This window comes from Narcine bancroftii, chromosome 2, assembly GCF_036971445.1.
Source record: "Narcine bancroftii isolate sNarBan1 chromosome 2, sNarBan1.hap1, whole genome shotgun sequence".
NCBI classification, from domain to species: Eukaryota; Metazoa; Chordata; class Chondrichthyes; order Torpediniformes; family Narcinidae; genus Narcine; species Narcine bancroftii.
The window spans coordinates 135412616-135425463 of NC_091470.1; positions in this window are offsets into that span (position 1 = coordinate 135412616).

The following is a 12848-nucleotide window of genomic DNA, read 5'->3' on the forward strand; positions in this document are numbered from 1 at the left end:
CCTCTGTTTCCCCATATCTGATTCCCCGCCACTGAATCCCCAACTCTGATTCCCTGCCTCTGATTCCCCAGCTCTGATTCCCCGCCTTTGATTCCCCCCGTCTGAATCCCAGCCTCTGAATCCCCGTGTCTGATATCCTGCCTCTGATTCCCCGCCTCTGATTCCCCATCTCAGATTCACTGCCTCTGATTCCCCACCTCTGATTCCCCATCTCTGATTCCGCACATCCGATTCCCTGCCTCTGATTCCCCGACTCTGATTCCCCACCTCTGATTCCCCAGCTCTGATTCCCCGCCTCTGATTCCCCAACTCTGATTCCCCGCCTCTGATTCCCCGCCTCTGTTTCCCCATATCTAAGTCCCCGCCTCTGATTCCCCAACTCTGATTCCCCACCTCTGATTCCCCAGCTCTGATTACCCACCTCTGATTCCCCATATCTAATTCCCTGCCTCTGTTTCCCCGCCTCTGATTCCCCGCCACTGTTTCCCCATATCTGATTCTCCGCCTCTGAATCCCCAACTCTGATTCCCTGCATCTAATTCCCCAGCTCTGATTCCCCGCCTCTGATTCCCCGTGTCTGATTTCCTGCCTCTGATTCCCCGCCTCTGATTACCCATGTCTAATTCACCGCCTCTGATTCCCCACCTCTGATTCCCCATCTCTGATTCCGCACATCCGATTCCCAGCCTCTGATTCCATATCTCTGATTCCCCGCCTCTGATTCCCCAACTCTGATTCCCCACCTCTGATTCCCCAGCTCTGATTCCCCGCCTCTGATTCCCCGTGTTTGATTCCCTGCCTCTGATTCCCCGCCTCTGATTCCCCATCTCTGATTCACCGCCTTTGATTCGCCACCTCTGATTCCCCATATCTGATTCCTCGCCTCTGTTTCCCCGCCTCTGATTTCCCGCCTCTGATTCCCCATATCTCATTCCCCGCCTCTGATTCCCCATCTCTGATTCCCGGACTCTGATTCCCCACCTCTGATTCCCGGCCTCTGATTCGCTGCTTCTGATTCTGATTCCCTGCCTCTGATTCCCCATCTCTGATTCCGCACATCTAATTCCCCGCCTCTCTTTCCCCGCCTCTGATTCCCCGTGTTTGATTCCCTGCCTCTGATTCCCGGCCTCTGATTCCCTGCTTCTGATTCTGATTCCCTGCCTTTGATTCCCCATCTCTGATTCCGCACATCTAATTCCCTGCCTCTGATTCCCCACCTCTGATTCCCCATATCTGATTCCCCGCCTCTGTTTCCCCGACTCTGATTCCCCGCCTCTGTTTCCCCATATCTAAGTCCCCGCCTCTGATTCCCCAACTTTGATTCCCCACCTCTGATTCCCCAGCTCTGATTCCCCGCCTCTGATTCCCCGCATCTGATTCCCTGCATCTGATTCCCAGCCTCTGATTCCCTGCCTCTGATTCCCAACCTCTGATTCCCCACCTCTGATTCCCCGCCTCTGATTCCCCGCCTCTGTTTCCCCATATCTGATTCCCCGCCTCTATTTGCCCGCCTCTGATTCCCCTCCTCTGTTTCCCCATATCTGATTACCCGCCTCTGAATCCCCAACTCTGATTCCCTGCCTCTAAATTCCCAGCTCTGATTCCCCGCCTCTGATTCCCCGTGTCTGATTTCCTGCCTCTGATTCCCCGCCTCTGATTACCCATGTCTGATTCACCGCCTCTGATTCCCCACCTATGATTCCCCATCTCTGATTCCGCACATCCGATTCACTGCCTCTGATTCCCCAGCTCTGATTCCCCGCCTCTCATTCCCCGCGTCTTATTCCCTGCTTTTGATTCTGATTCCCTGCCTCTGATTCCCCGTCTCTGATTCTGCACATCTGATTCCTCGCCTCTGTTTACCCGCCTCTGATTCCCCGCCTCTGATTCCCCATATCTCATTCCCCACCTCTGATTCCCCATCTCTGATTCCCGGACTCTGATTCCCCACTTCTGATTCCCGGCCTCTGATTCCCTGCTTCTGATTCTGATTCCCTGCCTCTGATTCCCCATCTCTGATTCCGCACATCTAATTCCCTGCCTCTGATTCCCCACCTCTGATTCCCCATATCTGATTCCCCGCCTCTGTTTCCCCGCCTCTGATTCCCCGCCTCTGTTTCCCCATATCTAAGTCCCCGCCTCTGATTCCCCAACTTTGATTCCCCACCTCTGATTCCCCAGCTCTGATTGCCCGCCTCTGATTCCCCGCATCTGATTCCCTGCATCTGATTCCCAGCCTCTGATTCCCTGCCTCTGATTCCCAAACTCTGATTCCCCACCTCTGATTCCCCATATCTGATTCCCCGCCTCTGTTTCCCCGCCTCTGATTCCCCGCCTCTGTTTCCCCATATCTGATTCCCCGCCTCTATTTGCCCGCCTCTGATTCCCCGCCTCTGTTTCCCCATATCTGATTACCCGCCTCTGAATCCCCAACTCTGATTCCCTGCCTCTAATTTCCCAGCTCTGATTCCCCGCCTCTGATTCCCCGTGTCTGATTTCCTGCCTCTGATTCCCCGCCTCTGATTACCCACATCTGATTCCCCATCTCTGATTCCGCACATCCGATTCACTGCCTCTGATTCCCCAGCTCTGATTCCCCGCCTCTGATTCCCCGCGTCTTATTCCCTGCTTCTGATTCTGATTCCCTGCCTCTGATTCCCCATCTCTGATTCTGCACATCTGATTCCCTGCCTCTGATTCCCCACCTCTGATTCCCCATATCTGATTCCCCGCCTCTGAATCCCCATCTCTGATTCCCGGACACTGATTCCCCACCTCTGATTCCCGGCCTCTTATTACCAGCATCTGATTCCAGGCCTCTGATTCCCGGCCTCTGATTCCCCGCTTCTGATTCTGATTCCCCGCCTCTGTTTCCCCGCCTCTGATTCCCCGCCTCTGTTTCCCCATATCTGATTCCCCGCCTCTGATTCCCAACTATGATTCCCCACCTCTGATTCCCCAGCTCTGATTCCCTGCCTCTGATTCCCCGTGTTCTATTCCCTGCCTCTGATTCCCCGCCTGTGATTCCCCATCTCTGATTCACCACCTCTGATTCCCCACCTCTGATTCCCCATATCTAATTCCCCGCCTCTGTTTGCCCGCCTCTGATTCCCCGCCTCTGTTTCCCCATATCTGATTCCCCGCCACTGAATCCCCAACTCTGATTCCCTGCCTCTGATTCCCCAGCTCTGATTCCCCGCCTTTGATTCCCCCCGTCTGATTCCCAGCCTCTGAATCCCCGTGTCTGATATCCTGCCTCTGATTCCCCGCCTCTGATTCCCCATCTCAGATTCACCGCCTCTGATTCCCCACCTCTGATTCCCCATCTCTGATTCCGCACATCCGATTCCCTGCCTCTGATTCCCCGACTCTGATTCCCCACCTCTGATTCCCCAGCTCTGATTCCCCGCCTCTGATTCCCCAACTCTGATTCCCCGCCTCTGATTCCCCGCCTCTGTTTCCCCATATCTAAGTCCCCGCCTCTGATTCCCCAACTCTGATTCCCCACCTCTGATTCCCCAGCTCTGATTACCCACCTCTGATTCCCCATATCTAATTCCCAGCCTCTGTTTCCCCGCCTCTGATTCCCCGCCACTGTTTCCCCATATCTGATTCTCTGCCTCTGAATCCCCAACTCTGATTCCCTGCATCTAATTCCCCAGCTCTGATTCCCCGCCTCTGATTCCCCGTGTCTGATTTCCTGCCTCTGATTCCCCGCCTCTGATTACCCATGTCTGATTCACCGCCTCTGTTTCCCCGCCTCTGATTCCCTGCCTCTGTTTCCCCATATCTAATTCCCCACCTCTGATGCACCAACTCTGATTCCCCGCCTCTGATTCCCCAGCTCTGATTCCCCGCCTCTGATTCCCCGCATCCGATTCCCCATATCTGATTCCCCGCCACTGAATCTCCAACTCTGATTCCCTGCCTCTGTTTCCCCATATCTGATTCCCCGCCTCTGATTCCCAACTATGATTCCCCGCCTCTGATTCCCCAGCTCTGATTCCCTGCCTCTGATTCCCCGCGTTCTATTCCCTGCCTCTGATTCCCCGCCTGTGATTCCCCATCTCTGATTCACCACCTCTGATTCCCCACCTCTGATTCCCCATATCTAATTCCCCGCCTCTGTTGGCCCGTCTCTGATTCCCCGCCTCTGTTTCCCCATATCTGATTCCCCGCCACTGAATCCCCAACTCTGATTCCCTGCCTCTGATTCCCCGCCTCTGATTCCCCATCTCAGATTCACTGCCTCTGATTCCCCACCTCTGATTCCCCATCTCTGATTCCGCACATCCGATTCCCTGCCTCTGATTCCCCGACTCTGATTCCCCACCTCTGATTCCCCAGCTCTGATTACCCACCTCTGATTCCCCATATCTAATTCCCAGCCTCTGTTTCCCCGCCTCTGATTCCCCGCCACTGTTTCCCCATATCTGATTCTCCGCCTCTGAATCCCCAACTCTGATTCCCTGCATCTAATTCCCCAGCTCTGATTCCCCGCCTCTGATTCCCCGTGTCTGATTTCCTGCCTCTGATTCCCCGCCTCTGATTACCCATGTCTGATTCACCGCCTCTGTTTCCCCGCCTCTGATTCCCCGCCTCTGTTTCCCCATATCTAATTCCCCACCTCTGATGCACCAACTCTGATTCCCCACCTCTGATTCCCCAGCTCTGATTCCCCGCCTCTGATTCCCCGCATCCGATTCCCCATATCTGATTCCCCGCCTCTGATTCCCCGCCTCTGTTTCCCCATATCTGATTACCCGCCTCTGAATCCACAACTCTGATTCCCTGCCTCTAATTTCCCAGCTCTGATTCCCCGCCTCTGATTCCCCGTGTCTGATTTCCTGCCTCTGATTCCCCGCCTCTGATTACCCATGTCTGATTCACCGCCTCTGATTCCCCACATCTGATTCCCCATCTCTGATTCCGCACATCCGATTCACTGCCTCTGATTCCCCAGCTCTGATTCCCCGCCTCTGATTCCCCGCGTCTTATTCCCTGCTTCTGATTCTGATTCCCTGCCTCTGATTCCCCATATCTGATTCTGCACATCTGATTCCCTGCCTCTGATTCCCCACCTCTGATTCCCCATATCTGATTCCCCGCCTCTGAATCCCCATCTCTGATTCCCGGACACTGATTCCCCACCTCTGATTCCCGGCTTCTTATTACCAGCATCTGATTCCAGGCCTCTGATTCCCGGCCTCTGATTCCCCGCTTCTGATTCTGATTCCCTGCCTCTGATTCCCCATCTCTGATTCCGCACATCTGATTCCCTGCCTCTGATTCCCCACCTCTGATTCCCCATATCTGATTCCCCGCCTCTGTTTCCCCACCTCTGATTCCCCGCCTCTGTTTCCCCATATCTAATTCCCCACCTCTGATGCACCAACTCTGATTCCCCGCCTCTGATTCCCCAGCTCTGATTCCCCGCCTCTGATTCCCCGCATCCGATTCCCCATATCTGATTCCCCGCCTCTGATTCCCAACTATGATTCCCCGCCTCTGATTCCCCAGCTCTGATTCCCCGCCTCTGATTCCCCGCGTTCTATTCCCTGCCTCTGATTCCCCGCCTGTGATTCCCTATCTCTGATTCACCACCTCTGATTCCCCACCTCTGATTCCCCATATCTAATTCCCCGCCTCTGTTTGCCCGCCTCTGATTCCCCGCCTCTGTTTCCCCATATCTGATTCCCCACCTCTGATTCCCAACTATGATTCCCCAGCTCTGATTCCCCGCCTTTGATTCCCCCCGTCTGATTCCCAGCCTCTGAATCCCCGTGTCTGATATCCTGCCTCTGATACCCCGCCTCTGATTCCCCATCTCAGATTCACCGCCTCTGATTCCCCACCTCTGATTCCCCATCTCTGATTCCGCACATCCGATTCCCTGCCTCTGATTCCCCGACTCTGATTCGCCACCTCTGAATCCCCAGCTCTGATTCCCCGCCTCTGATTCCCCAACTCTGATTCCCCGCCTCTGATTCCCCAACTCTGATTCCCCGCCTCTGATTCCCCAACTCTGATTCCCCACCTCTGATTCCCCAGCTCTGATTACCCACCTCTGATTCCCCATATCTAATTCCCTGCCTCTGTTTCCCCGCCTCTGATTCCCCGCCACTGTTTCCCAATATCTGATTCTCCGCCTCTGAATCCCCAACTCTGATTCCCTGCATCTAATTCCCCAGCTCTGATTCCCCGCCTCTGATTCCCCATGTCTAATTCACCGCCTCTGATTCCCCACCTCTGATTCCCCATCTCTGATTCCGCACATCCGATTCCCAGCCTCTGATTCCCCACCTCTGATTCCCCAGCTCTGATTCCCCGCCTCTGATTCCCCGTGTTTGATTCCCTGCCTCTGATTCCCCGCCTCTGATTCCCCATCTCTGATTCACCGCCTTTGATTCGCCACCTCTGATTCCCCATATCTGATTCCTCGCCTCTGTTTCCCCGCCTCTGATTTCCCGCCTCTGATTCCCCATATCTCATTCCCCGCCTCTGATTCCCCATCTCTGATTCCCGGACTCTGATTCCCCACCTCTGATTCCCGGCCTCTGATTCGCTGCTTCTGATTCTGATTACCTGCCTCTGATTCCCCATCTCTGATTCCGCACATCTAATTCCCCGCCTCTGTTTCCCTGCCTCTGATTCCCCGCCTCTGTTTCCCCATATCCAAGTCCCCGCCTCTGATTCCCCAACTTTGATTCCCCACCTCTGATTCCCCAGCTCTGATTCCCCGCCTCTGATTCCCCGCATCTGATTCCCTGCATCTGATTCCCAGCCTCTGATTCCCTGCCTCTGATTCCCAAACTCTGATTCCCCACCTCTGATTCCCCATATCTGATTCCCCACCTCTGTTTCCCCGCCTCTGATTCCCCGCCTCTGTTTCCCCATATCTGATTCCCCGCCTCTGTTTCCCCGCCTCTGATTCCCCGCCTCTGATTCCCCGTGTCTGATTTCCTGCCTCTGATTCCCCGCCTCTGATTACCCATGTCTGATTCACCGCCTCTGATTCCCCACCTCTGATTCCCCATCTCTGATTCCGCACATCCGATTCCCAGCCTCTGATTCCCCATCTCTGATTCCCCGCCTCTGATTCCCCAACTCTGATTCCCCACCTCTGATTCCCCAGCTCTGATTCCCCGCCTCTGATTCCCCGTGTTTGATTCCCTGCCTCTGATTCCCCGCCTCTGATTCCCCATCTCTGATTCACCGCCTTTGATTCGCCACCTCTGATTCCCCATATCTGATTCCTCGCCTCTGTTTCCCCGCCTCTGATTTCCCGCCTCTGATTCCCCATATCTCATTCCCCGCCTCTGATTCCCCATCTCTGATTCCCGGACGCTGATTCCCCACCTCTGATTCCCGGCCTCTGATTCGCTGCTTCTGATTCTGATTCCCTGCCTCTGATTCCCCATCTCTGATTCCGCACATCTAATTCCCCGCCTCTGTTTCCCCGCCTCTGATTCCCCGCCTCTGTTTCCCCATATCTAAGTCCCCGCCTCTGATTCCCCAACTTTGATTCCCCACCTCTGATTCCCCAGCTCTGATTCCCCGCCTCTGATTCCCCGCATCTGATTCCCCACCTCTGATTCCCCAGCTCTGATTCCCCGCCTCTGATTCCCCAACTCTGATTCCCCGCCTCTGATTCCCCGCCTCTGTTTCCCCATATCTGATTCCCCATCTCTGATTCCGCACATCCGATTCCCTGCCTCTGATTCCCCGCCTCTGATTCCCCAACTTTGATTCCCCACCTCTGATTCACCAGCTCTGATTCCCCGCCTCTGATTCCCCGCATCTGATTCCCCACCTCTGATTCCCCAGCTCTGATTCCCCGCCTCTGATTCCCCAACTCTGATTCCCCACCTCTGATTCCCCAGCTCTGATTACCCACCTCTGATTCCCAATATCTAATTCCCAGCCTCTGTTTCCCCGCCTCTGATTCCCCGCCACTGTTTACCCATATCTGATTCTCCGCCTCTGAATCCCCAACTCTGATTCCCTGCATCTAATTCCCCAGCTCTGATTCCCCGCCTCTGATTCCCCGCCTCTGATTACCCATGTCTGATGCACCGCCTCTGTTTCCCCGCCTCTGATTCCCCGTCTCTGTTTCCCCATATCTAATTCCCCACCTCTGATGCACCAACTCTGATTCCCCGCCTCTGATTCCCCAGCTCTGATTCCCCGCCTCTGATTCCACGCATCCGATTCCCCATATCTGATTCCACGCCTCTGTTTCCCCGCCTCTGATTCCCCGCCTCTGTTTCCCCATATCTGATTCCCCGCCTCTGATTCCCAACTATGATTCCCCGCCTCTGATTCCCCAGCTCTGATTCCCAGCCTCTGAATCCCCGTGTCTGATATCCTGCCTCTGATTCCCCGCCTCTGATTCCCCATCTCAGATTCACCGCCTCTGATTCCCCACCTCTGATTCCCCATCTCTGATTCCGCACATCCGATTCCCTGCCTCTGATTCCCCGCCTCTGATTCCCCAACTTTGATTCCCCACCTCTGATTCCCCAGCTCTGATTCCCCGCCTCTGATTCCCCGCATCTGATTCCCCACCTCTGATTCCCCAGCTCTGATTCCCCACCTCTGATTCCCCAACTCTGATTCCCCACCTCTGATTCCCCAGCTCTGATTACCCACCTCTGATTCCCCAGCTCCGATTCCCCGCCTCTGATTCCCCGCCTCTGATTCCCCGTGTCTGATTTCCTGCCTCTGATTCCCCGCCTCTGATTACCCATGTCTGATTCACCGCCTCTGTTTCCCCGCCTCTGATTCCCCGCCTCTGTTTCCCCATATCTAATTCCCCACCTCTGATGCACCAACTCTGATTCCCCGCCTCTGATTCCCCAGCTCTGATTCCCCGCCTCTGATTCCCCGCATCCGATTCCCCATATCTGATTCCCCGCCTCTGTTTCCCCGCCTCTGATTCCCCGCCTCTGTTTCCCCATATCTGATTCCCCGCCTCTGATTCCCAACTATGATTCCCCGCCTCTGATTCCCCAGCTCTGATTCCCTGCCTCTGATTCCCCGCGTTCTATTCCCTGCCTCTGATTCCCCGCCTGTGATTCCCCATCTCTGATTCACCACCTCTGATTCCCCACCTCTGATTCCCCATATCTAATTCCCCGCCTCTGTTTGCCCGCCTCTGATTCCCCGCCTCTGTTTCCACCATATCTGATTCCCCGCCACTGAATCCCCAACTCTGATTCCCTGCCTCTGATTCCCCAGCTCTGATTCCCCGCCTTTGATTCCCCCCGTCTGATTCCCAGCCGCTGAATCCCCGTGTCTGATATCCTGCCTCTGATTCCCCGCCTCTGATTCCCCATCTCAGATTCACCACCTCTGATTCCCCACCTCTGATTCCCCATCTCTGATTCCGCACATCCGATTCCCTGCCTCTGATTCCCCGACTCTGATTCCCCACCTCTGATTCCCCAGCTCTGATTCCCCGCCTCTGATTCCCCAACTCTTATTACCTGCCTCTGATTCCCCGCCTCTGTTTCCCCATATCTAAGTCCCCGCCTCTGATTCCCCAACTCTGATTCCCCACCTCTGATTCCCCAACTCTGATTACCCACCTCTGATTCCCCTAATCTAATTCCCTGCCTCTGTTTCCCCGCCTCTGATTCCCCGCCACTGTTTCCCCATATCTGATTCTCCGCCTCTGAATCCCCAACTCTGATTCCCTGCATCTAATTCCCCAGCTCTGATTCCCCGCCTCTGATTCCCCGTGTCTGATTTCCTGCCTCCGATTCCCCGCCTCTGATTAACCATGTCTAATTCACCGCCTCTGATTCCCCACCTCTGATTCCCCATCTCTGATTCCGCACATCCGATTCCCAGCCTCTGATTCCCCATCTCTGATTCCCCGCCTCTGATTCCCCAACTCTGATTCCCCACCTCTGATTCCCCAGCTCTGATTCCCCGCCTCTGATTCCCCGCGTTTGATTCCCTGCCTCTGATTCCCCGCCTCTGATTCCCCATCTCTGATTCACTGCCTTTGATTCGCCACCTCTGATTCCCCATATCTGATTCCTCGCCTCTGTTTCCCCGCCTCTGATTTCCCGCCTCTGATTCCCCATATCCCATTCCCCGCCTCTGATTCCCCATCTCTGATTCCCGGACTCTGATTCCCCACCTCTGATTCCCGGCCTCTGATTCGCTGCTTCTGATTCTGATTCCCTGCCTCTGATTCCCCATCTCTGATTCTGCACATCTAATTCCCCGCCTCTGTTTCCCCGCCTCTGATTCCCCGCCTCTGTTTCCCGATATCTAAGTCCCCGCCTCTGATTCCCCAACTTTGATTCCCCACCTCTGATTCCCCAGCTCTGATTCCCTGCATCTGATTCCCAGCCTCTGATTCCCTGCCTCTGATTCCCAAACTCTGATTCCCCACCTCTGATTCCCCATATCTGATTCCCCGCCTCTGTTTCCCCGCCTCTGATTCCCCGCCTCTGTTTCCCCATATCTTATTCCCCGCCTCTGTTTCCCCGCCTCTGATTCCACGCCTCTGATTCCCCGGGTCTGATTTCCTGCCTCTGATTCCCCGCTTCTGATTACCCGTCTGATTCACCGCCTCTGATTCCCCACCTCTGATTCCCCATCTCTGATTCCGCACATCCGATTCCCAGCCTCTGATTCCCCATCTCTGATTCCCCGCCTCTGATTCCCCAACTCTGATTCCCCACCTCTGATTCCCCAGCTCTGATTCCCCGCCTCTGATTCCCCGTGTTTGATTCCCTGCCTCTGATTCCCCGCCTCTGATTCCCCATCTCTGATTCACCGCCTTTGATTCGCCACCTCTGATTCCCCATATCTGATTCCTCGCCTCTGTTTCCCCGCCTCTGATTTCCCGCCTCTGATTCCCCATATCTCATTCCCCGCCTCTGATTCCCCATCTCTGATTCCCGGACTCTGATTCCCCACCTCTGATTCCCGGCCTCTGATTCGCTGCTTCTGATTCTGATTCCCTGCCTCTGATTCCCCATCTCTGATTCCGCACATCTAATTCCCCGCCTCTGTTTCCCCGCCTCTGATTCCCCGCCTCTGTTTCCCCATATCTAAGTCCCCGCCTCTGATTCCCCAACTTTGATTCCCAACCTCTGATTCTCCAGCTCTGATTCCCCGCCTCTGATTCCCCGCATCTGATTCCCTGCATCTGATTCCCAGCCTCTGATTCCCTGCCTCTGATTCCCAAACTCTGATTCCCCACCTCTGATTCCCCATCTCTGATTCCGCACATCTAATTCCCTGCCTCTGATTCCCCACCTCTGATTCCCCATATCTGATTCCCCGCCTGTTTCCCCGCCTCTGATTCCCCGCCTCTGTTTCCCTATATCTAACTCCCCGCCTCTGATTCCCCAACTTTGATTCCCCACCTCTGATTCCCCAGCTCTTATTGCCCGCCTCTGATTCCCCGCATCTGATTCCCTGCATCTGATTCCCAGCCTCTGATTCCCTGCCTCTGATTCCCAAACTCTGATTCCCCAACTCTGATTCCCCATATCTGATTCCCCGCCTCTGTTTCCCCGCCTCTGATTCCCCGCCTCTGTTTCCCCATATCTGATTCCCCGCCTCTATTTGCCCGCCTCTGATTCCCCGCCTCTGTTTCCCCATATCTGATTACCCGCCTCTGAATCCCCAACTCTGATTCCCTGCCTCTAATTTCCCAGCTCTGATTCCCCGCCTCTGATTCCCCGTGTCTGATTTCCTGCCTCTGATTCCACGCCTCTGATTACCCATGTCTGATTCACCGCCTCTGATTCCCCACCTCTGATTCCCCATCTCTGATTCCGCACATCCGATTCCCTGCCTCTGATTCCCCGACTCTGATTCCCCACCTCTGATTCCCCAGCTCTGATTCCCCGCCTCTGATTCCCCAACTCTGATTCCCCGCCTCTGATTCCCCGCCTCTGTTTCCCCATATCTAAGTCCCCGCCTCTGATTCCCCAGCTCTGATTCCCCATATCTGATTCCCCGCCTCTGAATCCCCATCTCTGATTCCCGGACTCTGATTACCCACCTCTGATTCCCGGCCTCTTATTACCAGCATCTGATTCCAGGCCTCTGATTCCCGGCCTCTGATTCCCCGCTTCTGATTCTGATTCCCTGCCTCTGATTCCCCAGCTCTGATTCCCTGCCTCTGATTCCCCGCGTTCTATTCCCTGCCTCTGATTCCCCGCCTGTGATTCCCCATCTCTGATTCACCACCTCTGATTCCCCACCTCTGATTCCCCATATCTAATTCCCCGCCTCTGTTTGCCCGCCTCTGATTCCCCGCCTCTGTTTCCCCATATCTGATTCCCCGCCACTGAATCCCCAACTCTGATTCCCTGCCTCTGATTCCCCAGCTCTGATTCCCCGCGTTTGATTCCCCCCGTCTGATTCCCAGCCTCTGAATCCCCGTGTCTGATATCCTGCCTCTGATTCCCCGCCTCTGATTCCCCATCTCAGATTCACCGCCTCTGATTACCCACCTCTGATTCCCCATCTCTGATTCCGCACATCCGATTCCCTGCCTCTGATTCCCCGACTCTGATTCCCCACCTCTGATTCCCCAGCTCTGATTCCCCGCCTCTGATTCCCCAACTCTGATTACCTGCCTCTGATTCCCCGCCTCTGTTTCCCCATATCTAAGTCCCCGCCTCTGATTCCCCAACTCTGATTCCCCACCTCTGATTCCCCAGCTCTGATTACCCACCTCTGATTCCCCTAATCTAATTCCCTGCCTCTGTTTCCCCGCCTCTGATTCCCCGCCACTGTTTCCCCATATCTGATTATCCGCCTCTGAATCCCCAACTCTGATTCCCTGCATCTAATTCCCCAGCTCTGATTCC